At 42.1% G+C, this 14,135-nt stretch overlaps 1 protein-coding gene across 2 annotated transcripts in view; it reads right to left on the reverse strand.

Moving 5' to 3' along the window:
- Positions 1–14,104, reverse strand: part of LOC148055428 (uncharacterized) — a 31,447-nt gene extending 17,343 nt beyond the window's left edge. Inside the window, exons 1-2 of one of the 2 annotated variants that reach the window (XM_087760289.1) lie at positions 13,745–14,104; positions 10,603–10,749 (exon numbers count right to left, since the gene is read on the reverse strand). The gene's annotated coding sequence lies outside the window, so the exon portion shown is untranslated. Of the gene's footprint in view, positions 1–10,602; positions 10,750–12,986; positions 13,233–13,744 lie in introns of those variants that run through there. The other variant, XM_087760290.1, reaches the window with a different exon arrangement.
- Positions 14,105–14,135: the final 31 nt, after the last annotated feature.

Raw genomic sequence — 14,135 nt, forward strand, 5'->3', positions numbered from 1 at the left:
CAAGAAGACATAAAACCTGTAACAGATTTTTTTTTTCTTTTTAAAAAGACAGAAGTGTTGTTTGCATGTGATATTAAAAGGAATTAATTTATGCTATTTGGCTCAAATGAAGTCTCACCTAAAATACTATACACAGTTTGGGACAGGACCTTTTAAAGATAATTTAGGCAAAAGGCAATCCAGAGGAGATCAGAAAAATAGTAAGAGCTTTAAAAAACATAAATCCAGGCCCTTCAACCTTTTCTTGCAAGCTATTTAGTCAAGAGGAAACTTTTTGTAAAGCATAATGGTTTTTCAAGTTGTAAGAGTAACACTGTTACTGCTGTAAGGGTCTAGAGACCTACACAGGATATGGTTTACAGGTAAACATACTTTATTAGCCCAATTACCATATGGAGGGAGGAGGAGTTAAGTAGGCAAATGACTATAAAAGAGCCTTTGGGCATCTTGCCTTCTTCTTACCTCAGCTATGTAAGTTTGGCTACTAAAGAGCTATTGTTCTACCTGCAGATCTTGTATTTCTAATTTGTAAAACATTTTTCGAGACAGCAAAAAATTCAGCTATCTTTCACAGAGAAGCCTTAAAGAATAAGAAAACAAGATCTAACGGTCAACAACGATAATTTAGGCTGGATATTAGAAAAACAATTTCTAGCTGCTTGGGAATTGAAAAAACACAGGAACAAATTAATGCATTAAATTGCAATAATTTACTTTGTTTGGGATACTAGGAATAGGCTACAAATCTTCTCCATCATGGAAAGTGTAAGCATATTTAACCTTACCTCACTGAAGACAGTAAAGAGACAGATCACTTCCCAATTCTATAATACAATACTCAGCTTTCTAAAACTGTGTCATCTAGTGGTCATAATTAAGAAAAAAAATACTGGTGATAATCTCAAATGCAAGAAAAAGTAGCAAGAATATTTTAACAATACTTTTTAATAAGTAGTCATTCATTACTTGCATTTACTGATTTTCAAATAAGAAAATATACATGAGAATAATTATAGATTTAAATGCTATACCAAAATGTTAATATTATAGGACCCATTAATCAATCAAACCAACTTTCCTTTTCTTTATATGGTTTTATAGTTTTACAGTATTTCCACATACACAAAAAGTACAGAAAAGGGGAGAACTAGGGACTACCTAGGAACAACCCTGGGCACCAGTACATGCTGGAGGCCGACTGGATGGAAAGCAGCTTTGTAGAAAATGACCTGTGGTTCCTTGTGGACAAGTTGAATATGAACCATCAATGTGCCCTTGTGGCAAAGGTAGCCAGCGGTATCCTGGGCTGCACTAGGAGGAATATTACCAGCAGGTCAAAGGAGGTGATCCTTCCCCTTTACTCAGCACTGGTGAGGCCACCTCTGGAGTGCTAAATCCAGTTCTGGGCTCCCCAGTGCAAGAGAGACATGGAGCTACTGGAGATAGAGTCCAGAGAAGGGCCACTAAGATGAAGGGACTGGAGAGCTGTGACTGCATAGCCTGGAGAAGAGAAGGCTCAGGGGGGATCTCATTAAGGTGAGCAAATATCTGAAGGGAGGGTATAAAGACGACAGAGCCAGGCTCTTTCCATTGGTGTCCACTAACAAGGCAAGAGACAACGGGCACAGACTGAAACACAGGAGGTTCCTCCTGAATGTAAGGAAACACTTTTTCACTGTGAGGGTGACAGAGCACAGGAACAGGTTGCCCAGAGATGTTGTGGAGTCTCCCTCCTTGGAAATATTCAAAAGTTGTCTGGACATAGTCCTGAGCAACCAGCTCCAAGTGAGCCTGCTTGAGCAGGGAGTTGGAGAAAATGATCTCCAGAGGACCCCTCCAACCACAACCACTCTGTGATTCTGTGAAAATGCCCTCTTTGTCAAAGACAAATAAGGGGGAAACTGATCATATTAAAAGGTCTACCAAATGCACAAATAGGAAAACTTTTACCTACAACAAATAGTGATACTGTAGGTAAACAAAAACTATTTTCCCATCGGAAGTCTGATTTTAACATCTCAACTATAACCAATAATGCTTTTTGCATTTATCCATCTCCTATATACTTTTTTAAAAAAAAAAATTGATAAACAATTTTGTATTGTTGTTCTTTAATTAAGGATTACAAAGAACATCAATTTTCCCTCCACCTCCTTTCTTCCTAGGAGTTTTCTCCTCTGTCATCCACGTGAAGAGTGTAACACTACTCTGAGCAAACTGGGGGAGAAGGCGGAGAGATGGTCAAACTACTAAGCTATGCTCTGGTTGAATAAATAAAGGCTGGTATCTTCCCCTTCTCTTGTGCAACAACAGCAGGTCAATCTGTAGGTGAGGGTGTACGTTTTTGGGGAGGGGAGAGTAAGTAGCATGTATGTATATGTATGCTAGCAACACCAGCATAATCAAACTGTGAGGACATGTGTTGCTGAGCAGAGCAAATTCCTGATAACAAGCAGAGTGGCAGGGCTCTAGCTATGGGGACCAGAAGCCAGCTGAGGGCAAGGAGCGTATGCCTGAGATACAAGATCTGGAGGGCAGCGTTAGGAGAATTGTGGCTGGGGTTGGCACAGATGGAGCTTGCGAAAGGTGCAAATGTTTTGGAGAGTATACAAAACAGACTGTTGTGGTCAAGGAAAGCTGGGTATATATGTTTGGAGCAGGCAAGACGACAGGGATATATGTACATGTGTGAATGGAGGAGTGAGAACAGGATACACCTAAAACACTAGAGAACCACTGAAAAAGAATGCCATAATCTGATAGTACTAATCCTACTGAGAAACTCTGTCCTAACAAGCAGTTCTGCAAATGGATGATCACATATATTCCTTAACAGGAGCCAATTCACTTTTTTCTTTCTGTTAAAAAGTTTGAAACTTGATTTATTTTTTACAGCTGTATTGGGTTTGTGTGGCAGGGGGACTACAGGGGTGGCTTCTGTGAAAAGCTGCTAGAAGCTTCCCCTATGTCTGATAGAGCCAATGCCAGCTGGCTCCAAGAGGGACCCCGCTGCTGGCCAAGGCTGAGCCAATCAGCAATGGTAGTAGCACCTCTGTGATAACATATTTAAGAAGGGGAAAAAAATCCACACAACTGCAGCCAGAGAGAGGAACGAGAATATGTGAGAGGAACAACTCTGCAGACACCAAGGTCAGTGAAAAAGGAGGGGGAGGAGGTGCTCCGGGCACCAGAGCAGAGATTCCCCTGCAGCCTGTGCTGAAGACCATGGTGAGGCAGGCTGTCCCCCTGCAGCCCATGGAGGTTAACAGTGGAGCAGATATCCACCTGCAGCCCATGGAGGACCCCACACCTGAGCAGGTGGATGTTCCTGAAGGAAGCTGTGACTCCATGGGAAGCCCACACTGGATCAGGCTCCTGGCAGGACCTGTGGACCCATGAAGAGAGAGGACCCCACGCTGGAGCAGGTTTGACTGGCAGGACTTGTGACCCCGTGGGGGACCCATGCTGGAGCAGTCTGTTCCTGAAGGACTGCACCCCGTGGAAGGGACCCACGCTGGAGCAGTTCATGAAGAACTGCAGCCTGTGGGAAGGACTCACGATGGAGAAGTTCATGGAGGACTGTCTGCCGTGGGAGGGACCCCACACTGGAGCAGGGGAAGAGTGTGAGGAGTCCTCCCCCTGAGGAAGAAGGAACAGCAGAAACTGTGTGATGAACTGACCACAACCCCCATTCCCTGTCCCCCTGTGCTGGTTGGGGGGAGGAGCCAGAGAACTCGGGAGTGAAGTTAAACCCAGGAAGAAGGGAGGGGTGGGGGGAAGGTGTTTTAAGATAGTTTTTATTTCTCATTACCCTACTCCGATTTCATTGGTAATAAATTAAACTAATTTCCCCAAGTTGAGTCTGTTTTGCCTGTGACAGTAATCGGTGAGTGATCTCTCCCTGTCCTTATCTCGACCCACAAGCCTTTCATTATATTTTCTCTCCCCTGTCCAGCTGAGGAGGGGACTGATAGAGTGGCTTTGGTGGGCATCTGGCATCCAGCCAGGGTCAACCCACCACAACAGCCAACAAGGAAAAACTCAGACTGCCTTTTTAAAGGTGAACAGCTCATATATAGCTTGTTTGTGGGAGAAATATTTAGGGTGGCTAAAACCAAAGGTACTACTTCTCAGTAAGACTGAATGAAACAAAACAGCAGCTGGATGATCTACTGTCTAGATATTTCTACCCCTTATTGTACACAGAAATGGATGACCTACTTTATACACAAAGTGTGCATGGCACCACTTAACTGTTTCATTTGGATAACAAAGCAAATGTGTGATATGCATAGGATATCATGTACAAGGACAATGACAGGGAGGCCAGCAAGAAAGAAGTGGTCCACATCAATGACAGAGGCAAGGAAGCCAGCCAGAGTGACTTCAGTGCAATCACTTTTCTTTCTAGTCCAATCACTATTGCTCAGGACCACATTCCTAGTATACCATGCACTGCATTATCAGAGAAGGCTCGGAGCCAGTCATTTTGCTGAATGAAGGAAAACTGCAGAAGTCTGTCTGCTACAAAGCAGAATATTCCCAAACCTAGACTAGAAATAACTGAAGCTGTGCTGAAAGTTTGGAGAAGAGCATGGGCCTTTTCAGTCTCAGATGCCATGGCAAAAACCATGTCACAGCACACAAAATGTCATCAGGATATACACTGTGCATTGTCCTTTGTATCATTAGTTGTTCTGTAAATGTCAGAGAACAGAAAGAAAATTATTAAAGAAAAAAATCCATTAGCACAAAGCATTTGTTATCACAGCTACAACTGAGCATAAAAAACCCAATTCAACATTAGCATTTAATATTCCTAGGGAATCTTTGATTTCAGATTATTCGTTGACTTGAACACTACAGTTCTGAATGAAAACACTTGTCCTGTTTTAATTAGAACAAGCACCTTTGTAACATAGAAAGCTCTAACAAAATAATTTGAAACATGTCTACGATAATACATTGAACATGTTTCAAGCTTCCTCCTGGTATTAAATACATAATATCCATCAAATTAAATCCTTTACACTGTAATAGCAACAAAAAAAAGATTCAATTTGGAGGATTCCTAGGACTGATGCTTAAAAATCCCAAATCTCTCCATGCAACAACTGTTAAAACTGAGTTTCTAATTTATAATCCCAAAACACTTTTTTCATTTGCATACTTTGTAAACATATGTATTATCATCCTGGTACCCCTCTCTGAGCAACTCCTTGTTTATCTTGGAGACTGGCACATAGAATAAGCATTAAGAAAACCAGAACCACTAAAATATCGTCACTATTTATTATAAACACAAAGACAACAACCATTCAGTCAAGCAGAAGTAACCAAAACTAACACCTTACAGAGAAAAACTACATATGCTTTTCCTCAGTATGTGCTCCAGTAGCAAACTCTACCATTACTTTTAGGACTTGTCTACTATGTGCCACATTAACTTCATAACAGCTCTTCTCGCAGAAAAAAAATAAAATTAACTAATCCCAGTCATTTTACTTTTGAAAAGTTGACCATTGTAATTTGAAGATAAAGGCATCGTTATTAGCATTAATCATAGAATCGTTAAGGTTGGAAAAGACCCTTAAGATCATCAAGTCCAACCGTTAACCTAGCACTGTCAAGTCCACCACTAAACCATGTCCCTAAGCACCATGTCTACCTGTCTTTTAAATACCTCCAGGGATGGGGACTCAACCACTTCCCTGGGCAGCCTGTTCCAGTGCCTGACTACCCTTTCAGTGAAGAAGTTTTTCCTAATATCCAACCTAAACCTCCCCTGGCACAGCTTGAGGCCATTTCCTCTCGTCCTATCGCCTGTTACTAGGGAGAAGAGACTGAAATAATAATCACTTAAAAGTCCTTTAAAACTATTTACGTGCTGTAATTATTATGATACCCTCTTGTACAAAGTGATTTCTTGGGAATAATTACCCTGTCCTTAAATAACTGCTTGACACCTCAAAAGAAATTCCAAAAGTAATTCAAGGTCTAAAAGACTCCCCACAGGAAGCAACTACAGGATACCTGGATTATAAAGACAGAGTACTCATTTCTGTGATAACATTAAAAAGAACACTTTTGAAATAAAAATCCTCATATAAATGATAGCTTCCCTAGCTTTGTTATGTTAAACGCACTGAAAAGCAGACTTTGAAGGAAAGTATCATTTCTAACTGTCCAACTATCTGTCTTTCTGGGGAGCCAGGGAGATAGAATGTAGCCTTTGAAACTGTGTTCTATCTAAAAATGGAATCTTCCCAAAAGGTTGCTATTTCTGTGCAATACATTAAATCTTGACAATCCTTCTTCTTAAAGTTCTATCAAGTAAATTTTTTATACTAAATGGGCTATTTATGAGTGTATTAACTTCCTTTAAAAATAAACACTTCTGACAACAGTGACACATAATATTTTATGCTTTTAAACACATCATTGATTATAAGCCCCAGAAAATATAAAGTGTTTCTTCTAGCTTATTTACATACCTGTTTATTGTAGAATTATCCCCAAGACATAACTACTGGCATTGATCTTTATAGAAAAAAAGCTCACTGAAGCATTCATTTGGAAAAGTTAAAAAAAGAGAAGAAAGCATGAATAATACATGAGCTTTGCACACAGATGAAAAAAAGTGGGTCAAGTTTAGAGTCTGTTAACTATGACTGTGCCTTTTCTGAATGAACATGTAGACACAAATTATTTCCTGAAACACTGGAACTGTCATTTTCTGGGGGGTGACTTTACAATATACAGTACATCGCTGAACAAATTCCATTTTAAGGAACAAATGGCGATATCCTCAAAAATGTTTCTTCTGTATAACCATCATGTCAGATTGGATTTTCAGTCACAGAATCATAGAATACCAGGTTGGAAGGGACCTCAAGGATCATCTGGTCCAACCTTTCTAGGCAAGAGCACAGTCTAGACGAGATGGCCCAGCACCCTGTCCAGCTGAGTCTTTGTCCTGGTTTCAGCTGGGATAGAGTTAATTTTCTTCCTAGTAGCTGGTATAGTGCTGTGTTTTGGATTTACGATGAGAATAATGTTGATAACACACTGATGTTTTAGTTGTTGCTAAGTAGTGCTTACACTAGGCAAGGACTTTTCAGCTTCCCGTGCTCTGCCAGGTGCATAAGAAGCTAGGAGGGAGCATAGCTAGGACAGCTGACCCAGGCTGGCCAAAGGGCTATTCCATACCATATGACGTCATGCTCAGTATATAAGCTGGGGGAAGAAGAAGGAAGGGGGGGATGTTCGGAGTGATGGCGTTTGTCTTCCCAAGTAACCATTATGCATGATGGAGCCCTGCTTTCCTGGGGACTGCTGAACACCTGCCTGCCGATGGGAAGTAGTGAATGAATTCCTTGTTTTGCTTTGCTTGTGCGCACAGCTTTTGCTTTACCTATTAAAATGTCTTTATCTCAACCCATGAGTTTTCTCTCTTTTACTCTTCCGATTCTCCCCCCCATCCCTTTGTGGGGGGAGTGAGCGAGCATGTGTGGTGCATAGTTGCTGGCTGGGGTTAAACAACGACAGTCTTAAATGTGTCCAGCGTAGCAGAGTCAACCACTTCCCTGGGGAGATTATTCCAATGATTGACTGTTCTCATTGTGAAAAATTTACCTCTCGTGTCCAATCGGAATCTCCCTGGGAGTAACTTGTACCCGTTACCCCTTGTCCTCACCATGTGACTCCTTGTAAAAAGGGAGTCTCCATCTTCTTTGTAGCTCCCCTTTAAGTACTGGTACATGGTGATGAGATCACCTCTAAGCCTCCTTTTCTCAAGGCTGAACAAGCCCAGCTCTCTCAGCCTATCCTCATACGGCAGGCTTCCAGGCCTTTGATCATCTTGGTGGCCCTTCTCTGGACCCCCTCCAGCCTGTCCACATCTTTTTTGTATAATGGGGACCAGAACTGTACACAGTATTCCAGGTGTGGCCTGACAAGCACCGAGTAGAGAGGGATAATGACTTCTTTATCTCTGCTGGTGATGCCCTTGTTGATGCAACCCAGCATCCTATTGGCCTTCTTGGCTGCAGCGGCACACTGTTCACTCACGTTGAGCTTCCTGTCCACCAGGACCCCCAGGTCCCTTTCCACGGAGCTGCTCTCCAGCCAGGTGGATCCCAGTCTGTGCTGCACTCCTGGATTATGTTTTCCCAGGTACAAGACCTTACACTTGTCCTTGTTAAACTTCATAAGGTTCCTGTTAGCCCACTCTTCCAGCCTATCCAGATCTTCCTGCAGGGTGGCTTTCCCTTCCAGAGTGTCTACTTCCCCACTCACTTTGGTGTCATCTGCAAACTTCATCAGGCTACACTTGATCCCGTTATCCAGATCACTTATGAAGATATTGAATAACGTTGGGCCCAATATCGATCCCTGGGGGACCCCACTTGTGACGGGTTGCCAGTTTGAAAAAGAGCTATTTACCACCACCCTTTGGGTGCGGCCTGTCAGCCAATTCCTCACCCACTGCACAGACCACTTGTCTAGGCCATAACGCATCAGTTCCTCCAGGAGAAGGCCGTGGGGAACCGTATCGAAAGCCTTGGAGAAGTCCAAGTAGACAACATCCACCGCTCGCCCCATGTCAACCGAGCAGGTTACTATCATAGAAGGCCACCAGATTTGTCAGGCAGGATCTGCCCTTGGTGAAGCCGTGTTGGCTTTTCCCAATCACGTGCTTCATTTGACTTGTGATGGCCCCCAGGAGGGTCCATTCCATAACTTTCCCGGGGATTGAAGTAAGACTGATGGGCCTATAATTACCCGGATCCTCCCTTGAGCCCTTCTTGTAGACAGGGGTAACATTTGCCTTCCTCCAGTCCTCTGGGACATCCCCCAATCTCCATGACTTCTCGAAGATTATGGAGAGTGGCCCCGCAATGCCATCAGCCAGCTCTCTCAACACCCTCAGGTGGATGGTGTCAGGGCCCATCGATTTGTAAGGGTCAAGCTCCTGTAATAATTCATGTACTAACTCCTCCTTCACTGATGGTGGGTCTATGTTTGGATCCTCCTGGATTTTTGTTCCCAACGCCTGGGGCCCAACAGTGTTGGTAAAGACAGAGGTGAAGAAAGTGTTGAGAACCTCTGCCTTTTCAGCATTGTTGGTGACTGATTCACCTCTACTGTTTAACAGTGGGCCTATGTTTTCCTTCTGTTTCCGCTTGCAACTTACATACCAGAAGAACCCTTTCTTGCTATTTTTGACGTCTCTGGCCAGTTCCAATTCAACCTGAGCTTTTGCTTTTCTAACTGCATCTCTGCACACTCTGGCAACGTCCTTGTAGTTCTCAGTGGATAATCATCCACTTCTCCATCTCTGGTACGCGTCTCTTTTGGTTTTAAGCAGACCCAGGAGCTCGCGGTTGAGCCAAGGGGACCTCTTGCTCCGCTTCCTTCCCTTTCTTTTATAGGGGATAAACTGGTTTTGTGCTTCCAAGAGAGCACTCTTGAAGAACTCCCAGCACTTGCTAGAGCTCCTTTATCCTCCATGGAAGCTTCCCACGGAATGCCTCCCAACTGAGCTCTGAGCGAGCTGAAGTTTGCTCTTCTAAAATTTAGAACCCTTGTCTTGGTGCTAACCTTCAGCATGCTCAGCCAGATCCTGAACTCCACAATATTGCGATCACTGCAACCAAGGTTGTTACTGACTGAGATGTTACAAAGCAGGTCTTCTTGGTTTGTGAATAGCAGGTCCAGCAGTGCCTCCTTCCTGGTTGGCCCATCTAACATTTGTAAGAGGAAACAGTCCTCTACGCATTCCAGGAACTTGATGAATGACATGCGAGCTGCTGTATTGTTCTTCCAGCAAATGTCTGGGTAGTTGAAGTCACCCATGAGAACCAGGTTCTGTTGACCAGAAGCTTGCCTTAGTGTCCCAAATATTGCTTCATCGGCTTTATCGTCATGGTTTGGAGGTCGGTAGCAGATGCCCACTGTAAGGTCCTGCTTGGAGACGACTCCCTCTGATTTTAACCCAGAGGCATTCAACTAGAGCACTCACAATCACCATAGTTGACTTCGATACCTTCGAGGTTTTCCTTAATATAGAGTGCGACTCCTCCACCTTTTTTTCCCTGCCTGTCTTTGCAAAACAGCCTATAACCATCCATCGTGATTTCCCAGTCATGAGTTGTCCCACCATGTCTCAGTTACTCCTATGATATCATAACCTTCTGACTGGCCACAGAGCTCCAGTTCCTCCTGTTTGTTTCCCAGACTGTGTGCATTTGTATACATACACTTGAGGTGGTTGCTCCTCTGGTACACATCTTGAGAGACAGCTAAGGAACATTTGTCGCCACTCTGGTTGGCCTGACTTACTCCCCAGTTGGATATGATGGCATGAGCACTTCTGTTTTGGACCCCACCCCCCAAGTCCTTCAGTTTAAAGCCCACCTCACCAAGTTAGCCAGCCTGTTGCTGAAGATTTCCTTGCCCCTTCTAGACAGGTGGATTCCATCCCTCCCTAACACATTTTATTTGAAATTACCATAAAATCTGTATAAGAATCCAATCTGGGAAGAGCTGATATAGCAACATACCCTTAAAAAGCACACCAGTATTCAAAGACAAACTTACCTTGGGACTAGGAGGACATTTTTTCCATTGCAGATGTCTTATTCCAGTAGGAAACATGGTCTATGCCTCAGAGTCGAGCCTCTGTGCTTGCTGAATCTGGTCCGTCCAGTCCAATGCAGGAAAGACCAAACACAGTTTGTTCCATACCTAAATAAATCAAACCAGGCAACAGTAAGCACCGATACTACAAAAAGCTCTACAAACTCTCTACAAAACATACATGACAACTGAACAATAGTCAAAAATACAGAAGGAAGCAACATCTTTTTAATGAATTCCTGAACAAATATAATTGAGCTAAAAGCAACTTCAGCTAGGGCTTAGAAGCTCTGTTAAAGAAAGTAGAAAAAAAAAAGTCAAGACCATAAAACAAGAGAAGGGCACAAAGATGGAACAAGATAATAATTAAAAGATAATAAACCCCTATGTCATGAAGTCAGAAAAGGGCACTTCCAGCCTTCTAAGTAACTGCATTTCAAAATATACAGAAATCCATTTTAACAGATTTTTTTTTCCTTGTAACTGTGTGCCTGAAAGATTCCCACCTAATGAAACATACATAAGTCACATTCAGGGATGTCTTTTTAATTTCATCCCATCAATTAGTGATCTTGGTATAGATAAACAGAGATCTATAAATTCAAATAGCAACAGAGGTCTGTGTCAGTTCTGTGGTAGGCTTGCACTGCTTTACTATAGATATTAACATGTGCATAAAGTATACAGGAAAAGTATCACTACAGACTTAAAAAAAAATCCAAAAATGAACGTGTTTTGGGAATTATTTCACTCATGGTACATAAAGGTAACAATACCAACTGGAAAACAAGGACAATACATGGATGGGTGTCTTTGAGCAAGAATGAAGAACAGAAAGCAAAACTGTGGCTTCAGATTATCCTTAGTCAAGAGCCATGTCCATGGCATAACTGTTCTTTTTAAACAGTCTGTCTCTGCCATCTGTCATAGAGAAAAAATTACCACGGTCTGTGGAAAAACCAAGTCACATTCCTAGGTACAACAGCATAAGTATAAATGTTCTGCAGGTCAAGAGTGAAATCAGACTAGAAAAAGCAAAACTCTGTTCCACCAAAATAATATCTGAAATTATTATTTTTAATGTAAAATTAGAAACTGTATTTTTGTCTGAAAAAATCTTTTCAGAATGCTTACAAAATATTGTAATAAAGCATCATAGGTTTTTCTATCCTATAAATCTCAGAAAACATAGTCATGGAGCTTACATTCTTGTTAAAACAGGAAAGTGGGAAATAAATGCATTATACAAGAATGCTTAGAAAGCTAGCTTCACAACTAAAGAGTATGGGTGGTCAGTACAGTTAACTTCTTGAAGAAAAGATTTAGGTTGGGTTTACATAAAACACGTGCACACAACAGTTGATATATCATCAACACTACTTAGAGTTGTTATTTCTCATGATATTTGTATATGGGATAAAGCATTAAAGCATTGTCTCCACCTATACCCACAAAATGCAATTTTATTGATATATTTAATTTCATTTAAGGAAATTATAAAAATAATTTTAATAAATGCACAGTTGACATCATAAATTACCGACATAAGAAAATATTTAGATCAAAGCTGCAAATATGCATTTGGGGAAATACCTGACACTAAGAGGCCTTTCAACTCATGGTTTAAGACCAAAGCAAAAATCCAATGGCTAAAATTAGCATTTAGAAATATTATCACTCTCCAAAATTTTTGCTCCAATTTTGCAAGAAGTTATCAGGTACATGAATACATATAGGAATTTAATGCATAAAATTCTGTTGTCCATTTTATGCAAGAAGTCAAAAGATTGCAGTGGTCCCTTATAATTCTATAATCTCCTTAAAAAAAACCATTATTTGATATTGGATGTTAATTTATGTTAAAAATTTAATAAAATACAATTACCCTTTAAGACACAAGCTCAAACCTTTAATGTATTATCTCCTGGAAAAGCAGATCTGAGCATAAAACAATCTGTGAAGGACTGCTAATTCAAATATTTTTGGGCCAGATAATTATGATGTGTTATTGGGATTGGAGGATAGAAGGAGGTTGAAGAGGAAAGAGGACAAAAGCACGCGATGCATCAGTAGGATTTTACCAAGATAGTTAGGAACAAACTGAGTTAAAACCAAAAGGAAATTAAGAAAAATAAGCAATTAAACAAAAAAACCATAAAATCAGGATCTGCACTGTTTAATTATTTATTTCAGGGACCTTAAATTGAAGTGTTTGAAAAGAGTGTATCCAAGCTACCAAAATGCAGACCTTCTCCTTAACAAGTATTTCAGAACTGAGATGTATTTAAGAGGAAAGAAAGAATTGAGAGAAATGTCCTAAAAGTATTTAGTAACTGGAAACAAACCACAGTACTATCCAGTTGAAAAAAAATTCATTTGTCATCCTAGAAAAAAAAAGAAAAAAGCATAAGCAGTTTTTGCATTACCCTCATTAATTACAACAGCATTCGGATCATAAACAGCTAATCCAATTTAAGATTAAAATAGTCAATATGCGTAACTAAAGAGAGGAATGAAGGAAAGACATGCATGCAGCAGACATGTAAAATTACAGAGATCGGCAACAACTTTTATGTCTTGAGGTAAGGGTATTCTTTGTCTCAACACCCAGCACCAAAACCCATTATACATTATCTTTACCGCAAAAATGGAACCAAGAGCATTACGAAGCCTAAAATGTAAGTGACATGTCTGGCTTTAGGTAAAGCTCTACATTAACGTTTTTTATGTTAAGACCTGACACAACGCACAAATGAGTAACTATATTAATAAAATAGGAATTTGACGCTAGCTCCTGTCAGAGTGCTACGACAGCCTTCTCCCGCTTTAGCTTCTTCTCACTAAAAAACATCGTATTGGAAACGCTTAGCCCCGGGGTCCCCTCACCAAGGGACCCCGAAACCCCAATCCCACCGCAGGCAGCCCGGAGCGACGAGGAGAAGCCCACGCCTCCTGCCCGGGCCGGCAAGCCGGCGGAGAGCACGCTCTACGCGGGGAAGCACCGCCTTCCGCACCGCAGGGAGCGAGGCCGCCGGGGCAGGGAGCAGCTCTGCCCGGCCCAGGCAGAGGTGGAAAGCCGGTCGCCGCCGCTCCCCGTACCCACCTGACGAGCGGCAGCTGCCAGCCGCTCCGTGAGGTGAAGCGGAGCCGACCGCCTCGAGCCCCGTCGGCACGGGGCTAGGAAGCATGCGTGGCCGTGGAGAACACTGGGACCGCGGCCCGCCCACCGCGGCTGAGGGAGCGGCCCCTCCCCTTCCTCTTCGCCCGGGGCCGCACTAGGGTGAGGGGAGTTTTTCTAGAAAAACTGAAAACAGTTTGAGTATCCCCCACAAGATTAAATAAAGCACTGGAAGAAAAACCAACGGTAAAAGGTTAGCATTTTATCACTAAAGATAGCGTACGTCATCGAGTGACTGACCACATACCAGAAAGGACTAAACACACTTTAAATAAATATTTACTACAAAACAGTAGAGTAGAAAGCATTTGGAAAA

Source organism: Nipponia nippon, unplaced genomic scaffold, assembly GCF_047370975.1.
Source record: "Nipponia nippon isolate SJK-2023a ecotype South Korea unplaced genomic scaffold, ASM4737097v1 scaffold_22, whole genome shotgun sequence".
In the NCBI taxonomy this organism is placed as follows: Eukaryota; Metazoa; Chordata; class Aves; order Pelecaniformes; family Threskiornithidae; genus Nipponia; species Nipponia nippon.